Here is a 7322-nt window from a genome sequence, read left to right as displayed (position 1 = left end):
AGAGGAAGGAATCAGAATCAGGAATCTACTATATTAAATTTCTTGATGACAGCGTCCAAACAATCACGCCCTGAAGAGAAAAGGTGATTTTGGGATAAACAAAAAGTTAATTTTTTCACATTTACAATATTCGCTAGATCTTAGGCCTTTTGACTTGTTTCATTTTTAAAACATGAAAAAACACATTTAAATCATGTTTGTGTTGTGATTCCTGACTTAATGGAATTTAAGTATTTCTCGGAAAGATGAGAATGTTTTATCATCAAAGTGTAATTTTAAGATTTAGTGGTTCTTTGCTACATATTTTTGTAAACCAAAAAATGTATATCTTAAGGCAAACTTTAAGAATTATCTTTTTAAAAAATGGATCAAGGACCCTTTCATATTGAAAAATTTGCTAAAGTATGAGAAAATGATCTTTTTTATTCTCTATAGTGCTTTTTCATTGGCAAATAATTGCAGTCTATGCGAGATTTTTATAAATTGTAGGGATTTTACATTTAGGATACTTTAATATTAGAATATTAGATGAAATACATGTATCAAAGAAAAATTGGATATAACTGGGATTTAATCTTTCACTTCATATTTGTCGGACTATAGGCACTTCGTCCGTCTTATCCTCCCAGTTTCTTTCTATCAACATGCCTACACCGGTATTTTCATTTTCATTCTTAAAGACTCAAAATAAAAGTAACAATTTACAGTTTGAACGAATTCTAAAATATGTTTACAACTTACATATTTTTCAAAAGACATTTAATTGAATGCTGACTGGTGAGTTTTGTACCATATATTAGGCCATTATTTAATCATAGTTGACTATCGATTTATTTTTTTAACTCTATAATCATGACAATGAACACATTGCAGTTATGATCGGGCGACACGAGATTCTTACTCCTCCATGGCACCTAATCCGATCTCTGATGTTTTAGTGTCCCGTGTTTGCTCTGCTCCAAATTTGTATATTTTAGATAAACTTTTATCCTCATATTTCATATACTGATAAACAAATTAGATTAGAAATGTAGAAAAACCGTCTTTTCTTTTTTAAAGATTATGGCAATACTTTTCTTTGCATTACAAAACGCCTATATTTCTTACAATGAAGCGCATTGAAGTGGTAAAATTTTCTGTTTGGATGAAACGTTCTAAGTCATGTTTTGAATGTCAATTACAACATAATGACACGCCCATATTTTTAGAAACGAGAAAGAAATATTCGTCATAATGTTTTAGGACACCCCATTCTTCGCTACAGCAATATGAGTTACACTGAAATGCAGCTTTAAAAACATTAGAATAGAGCGTTAGAGACTCTCCACTTCTGTTACAGTAAAACTCAAATTGCAACGAATATGTACACATTTTTTAACTTATCATGTCTATTGTATTTACCACAACACATGTTTCGGTCGAACACGTGTTTACTCGGTGTTTATTAAAACAACTGTCACATTCAATGGCTATTAGATTGATGGGGAAAACCTGTTCTACAGGTATTCGCATAAAGAAATGGCGTGTCATAAGATGACAATAAACGTTCTAAAGATAGCTCAAAATGTTCCATTCGAACGGAAAATTGTACCACTTCAATGCGCTTCATTACAAATATATTCAAATATTATTTTTTATGTGATTTACTTTCACCCAAAGTTTTAATGAAACCAAGGGTTCCATTTTGAAAGAAGGGTTGTGTATGTGTGTGTGTGTGTGTGTGTGTGTGTGTGTGTTTTTCTTTTTTGTAACTGATAGTGCTTTACCATTACAACTCTTATTTTGATCTACCAAACATAGCAAACCCCTATTGGCATAAATATGGTTCCCCATTTCCTTTCTATTATTTGGCTGTCTACAAGTTTGAAAATGGTTGTTTGGACATGTGCATATTATCCACAGTTTAAAGAGTAAATTTAATGATTTTGTATTAATTTTCCTGCAGGCTGGAATTAAAAATGAACGTTTGAATATAGTATTTGGAACCAGAAGCAGCATCGATCTACTGTCAGTATTTACAGATTGCTAGAAATGCAATAAATTACGACTATGCGACCTAGGAGTACTCAGAGCCGGGAACTGAAATACATTCTCTTGATTTAGGAGGTACTTCTAATGCCTCTTAACCTTGCCTCTCATACTTTATTATCTTATTGTGGGTGAATATCATAAAAGGTAGAGGAAGGTCGGGTATCACATCAGATCTACCTACTATATGTATAAATGGATCCTAGTACATTGTTTGAACCTTTTTGTGGGTAGCAAGTATGATCAAAGAGAATTTATTTAGATTTGTTCGAAAATTTTAAGAAACCGGTCCTAGGGAATACACTTCTCAGAATCAAGAATTTCTTTTGTAGGTGGTACTGCTGACATCACAGTACACCAGAAGTGTGAGGACAATACTCTAGAGGAAGTCCTTCCTGCCAGCAGTGGTCCGTGGGGAGGAAAATCCGTGGACGACGCCTTCATAAAATTTCTGACAGAATTGGTGGGCGAATCGGCAATGACAACATTGAAGCAAGAGTACATAGATGATTATTTGGAAATTATGAGAGGGTTCGAAACAAAGAAAAGAACTAGAATGCCAAACAAACTAGGAATGACAATTATGCATTTACCAATCTCCTTTTATAGCTTGTGTGCTAAAATGCATCATGTCAAAGATTTTAAAGCAATTATTGAGAAAAATGCAATGCATAAAGATAATGTCAAATATAGTGGAGGAAAATTAAAGTGGAGCAATAAGTACTTCGCCGGATTTTTCAAGAAAACCATTGACAGCATTGTGAAACATATTGACGAATTGTTTGATGAGAATGAAGTGAGAGATGTAGACATTATTGTAATGGTGGGATGTTTCTCGGAATGCACGCTTGTCCAAGACGCCATTAAGAAAAACTTCGAACATAAAAAAGTTATCGTTCCGGAAGAAGCAGGGTTAGCTGTGGTAAAGGGCGCCGTGTATTTTGGTCATATTCCTGATGCCATTTCGCGGAGGTCAGGCACCGTATACGTACGGAATCCAGACATGGCCAGAATTTAGGCCAGGGTTTCATCTTGAGTCGAAAAAAGTCAACGTTAGTGGATCCGTGCGGTGTAAAGACGTCTTCTTCAAGCTCGTTACTAAAGGCGAAAAGATCTTTACAGGATTAGCCAAGTCCCAGTTCGTCCAGGCTCTTACTTGTAAGAAAAATTACCTTGAATGTGCTTTATATATTTCCGATAAGAAGGACCCAGTATATGTTGACGAACCCGAATGCAGATTGATCGGAATCCATCAGATTCCATTATCGGCAGATGAGAATCAGCCATTGTATGAAATAGAGGAATCTTTAATTTTTGGAGAGACGGAGTTAACATTTAGAGCAAGAGATTTACTCACCGGTGTACAACGTGAGGTTACTTTTGATCTCCTAAAAGAATAGTCACTAGGCAGTAATTAAGCATTCCAACCATGCTTGTAATTTGCTGACTTTTTGTGAAACACTTCTCTAGAGGAATCTACCTTCTGACTGTTAGTAGTAGTAAAATTGATTACTCAGTATCACCGAATTTAATAAAATATCATTTTTTGTGACAATTGAATTATAACATTTCATTTATGCATTTTGACACATCTGTACTGAAATCTCAAATGAGTTTGTTTGATCACCCCGACGTTTTTCCAGTGTCTGCTTACGTGTCCGTCAGTCATGAAGATCTTGGCTTCGTCTTAAAAACAACTTGGCATCTTTTAACCGAAATTGACACAAGGTGACAAAGTGTTATTCATTGAATAAAGCGGATTCTTTATCTTTCAGATGAACTGCAAATTTGCTAATGTTGTCTAGTGAATATCTGTCTGTACTTGTTTATGTTGATGAAACAAGGGATATCTTAACAGGAGAATATTAGTTCAGCAATTTCAAACAATCATGGGAGTCAGCAGCTTTTGTACATGTGTGTTTTTAATTTACCTCATCATTACATTTTGTCAATGAAAGCAAAAATTCTCGACAAGATTTATCACCACACAAAAAGTACATCACTGACTTTTGTGGCAACGCACTTTTAAAAAAGTACGCACTTTGAAAAAATTTTCAAAGTGCGTTAAAATTGGGACAAAATCAACGCACTTTGAAATTTTTTTCAAAGTGCGTTAAATTTGGGACCAACTCAACGCACTTTGAATTTTTTTTTCAAAGTGCGTTAAGAGTTTACATCAATGTATTTTACCATGGAGACACTTAACGCACTTTGAAAAAAAAATGAAATCATATTATATATTAGTAATGGAAAGCTTTTATTTGTTATTTATCTGTCAAAAAACTTATGAATTGATTAACTCCCGTCAAAAAGAGGAGAAGACGGGTAAAAGATCCCTCAGTAAAAAAACTTTATCTTTCGAATACATAGGTGTCGGTAACAAACAGGGGAGAGGAGCAGTAAACCTAAAAAGGGTAAGCTGTATTTTCAATGCTTATACGATGTATATATCTTTCCAAAATAAGTGTGGGGGGCTTGGACCCCCTCCCCTGGCCCTTCACACGGTCTCGATGTCTATGCTATACCCAAAACATTTATATATGTATTTACATAACTGGTATGACGTTGAAAACTTTCAATATTAAATGAGTTAATTAAAACATATGAAAACTGGAAAACTAGAAGTACAGTAAAACGTATGAGAGAAAAAGAGCGATATGGTCCTGAAACCAGGGGCCATGAAATTCACAATTCACAATTTTGAAAGAGGCACCATTGTTTATCATTATTATAAACTTAGCATGCTTACTCTATTTACTTAATACCCAAAGGTAGATCAGAGTAACAAAGAGAAAATGCACTTCCACTTTATAACCAGTTGTGCACCTCACCCCCAAACTATTCAAAATTTTACAAATTTTATCATAAAATGGTTGATTAATACCAAAGAGCAGATTTCAAAGCATTATTTTATTTTCAGACTATGTAACATCCCCCCCTTGATCCGGGGGGGATAAAAAAAATAACCATTTTGCTAGATGCACCTTTCATCATCATAAATAAATTACCTTGGATCATTGGCATAAAACCCAGGAGCAAAGGAAAAGATTTTCAAAGAATTAAATGAATTTTCACTGTATAATCAATAGAGCCCGCCCTAACACCAGAATCCCTGACCCTGGGGCCATAAAATTCACAATTTTGGAAGAGGCGTTGCTCATCATAACTATGTACTTACGTAAGTTTATTTAATACCAAGAAGCAGAGTAGAAAAGTTTCAAAGAATAATGCATTTTACCTATATAATCAAAAGACCCCCGCCCTTACACCAGAACCCCTGACCCTGGGGCCATAAAATTCACAATTTTGGAATAGGCACTTTTGCTCATCATAACTATGTGCTTAGCTAGTTTATTTAATACCCAGAAGCAGAGAAAAAGATTTTCAAAGAATTAATGCATTTTCACAATATAATGTATATAGCCCCGCCCTAGCACTAGAACCCCTGATCCTGGGGCCATAAAATTCACAATTCTGGAAGAGGCACTCTTGCTCATCATAACTATGTACCTGGTTAGTACCCAGGAGCAGAGAAGAAGTTTTTTCACTATATAATCTATATAGCCCCGCCCTAGCACTAGAACCGCTGATCCTGGCGCCATAAATTTCACAATTTTTGTAGAGGACTTGATGCTCATTACATTCATACCAACAGTTTGCCTGCTTGATGTCTAGGAGTAAAGAAGTAGATTTTTAAAAACTCCAATAATTTTAGTGGTTTTGGCCCCCACCCCTTATGCTCCGGGGGGGGGGGGGGGGCAGGGACCAGAAAATTCACATTTTTGTCCCCCTTCATCCATAGATGCTATATACCAAATTTGGTTGAAATTGTTAAGTGGTTTTCAAGAAAGAAGCTGAAAATGTTCAAATGTTAACACACGACACACGACGACGGACGAAAACGGATAGCAATAGGTCACCTGGGTTACTCAAATGACATAAAAAGACGTTGATACTTTGTCAGAATGGATTAAATGTGTCAGATCCATGTTAAAATCACGTATTAAAAGATTGAGAGGCAATATGAATGTAACGGGAATCCCGGCAATAATAAGTTGAAGAACTTTCTGGTTTCATAAGTTTATATATCAATAATTATATTGGCTCTGAAATTAATATAAAATATACAATAACATTAGAATGGTACAATAAAATATAATAGTAGATATACATATGAGTCATTATTCAAATAGTGTCATAAATGAATATTTCACTCTATGGCATGTTGTTACACTTTACATGTACAAAGGGCAATAACTCTTACAAGCTAAATCTACTTTCCAAAGTCGTGAAGAGTTATTTTTCATACATAATCAAAATAATAAAAACAGTGATGCTTACCGGTAGGTCTTGTAGAGCGGCTTTCCCCGTAAAATCTTTCCCGGAAAACTGGCTCTAGAGTAGACTTTTCCCCGGAAAACTAGCTCTCAGAGTCAGGATTTTCCCCAGGAAAACTGGCTCTAGAGGAGAATTTCCCCCAGAAAATCTCACACCGGAGTCAATTTTCCGGGGGGAAATCCTACTCTGTGTAGTAGTTATAGAGTGTGATTTCCCCAGAGCCAGTTTTCCCCAATGAAATATGATTTAAGGACAGATGATACAAACAAACCTTGAAAATAAAAATTTAAGTCCTAAACACAAAAGTAAAATGAAATTTATTTAAATTTTTCATTAAAAGTTTCACCAAAAAAAAAAAAAAAAAAAATTGTATAGATTACTAAGGATGTTTACAGAGAGGTGGAAATTTGAAGTTTACAATTTTTTAATATTTTAAAAGTTTATTGTAATTGTTATCATTTACAACCAAAAATATATATATATATATAATACCAATCCAGACATCCATTTTTGTTTGTTTCATTATGGTTAGAAAATACATGTATTGACATTTCTTTTGAAATCTATATATTTCGTTGAGATTCCATGATTTACCTTACACATAAAAAAAAAACAATTTACCTATTAAAAATCAGTTTCTCGTACTTTTGTTTCACAAAAATATTGCGGCTTTGGGTTATATTGACTCTTTAATGAGGGGGGAAACCCTACTCTGAGAGAGAAAGAGGGGGAAATTTGGCTCTGGTGTGAGATTTCCCCCCCGGGGGCAATCCTACTCTAGTGTACGATTTCCGGGGAAAGCTGGCTATGGGGAAAATCTTACTCTACAACCGGTTTGTGGAACCAAGTCCATCTGACATACTGTGTGGATCTTTTCAGATATGGTGTTACACTATATAATAATAAATAAATTCCTAAAGATATGCTCTTTACAATAACTCTGTATTTACACCAAA

At 34.6% G+C, this 7322-nt stretch overlaps 1 pseudogene; it reads left to right on the top strand.

The window, feature by feature from the left end:
• Positions 1-1945: 1945 nt before the first annotated feature.
• LOC134229076 (heat shock 70 kDa protein 12A-like) lies at positions 1946-3428 on the top strand (annotated as a pseudogene).
• The last annotated feature ends 3894 nt before the right edge of the window (positions 3429-7322 follow it).

The sequence above is a fragment of the Saccostrea cucullata genome, unplaced genomic scaffold, assembly GCF_032062105.1.
Source record: "Saccostrea cucullata isolate Sc308-1 unplaced genomic scaffold, CSIRO_AGI_Scuc_v1 ctg5036, whole genome shotgun sequence".
NCBI lineage: Eukaryota > Metazoa > Mollusca > Bivalvia > Ostreida > Ostreidae > Saccostrea > Saccostrea cuccullata.
Note: the sequence above shows the minus strand (reverse complement) of the source record. Positions and strands in the feature narration are given on the sequence as shown.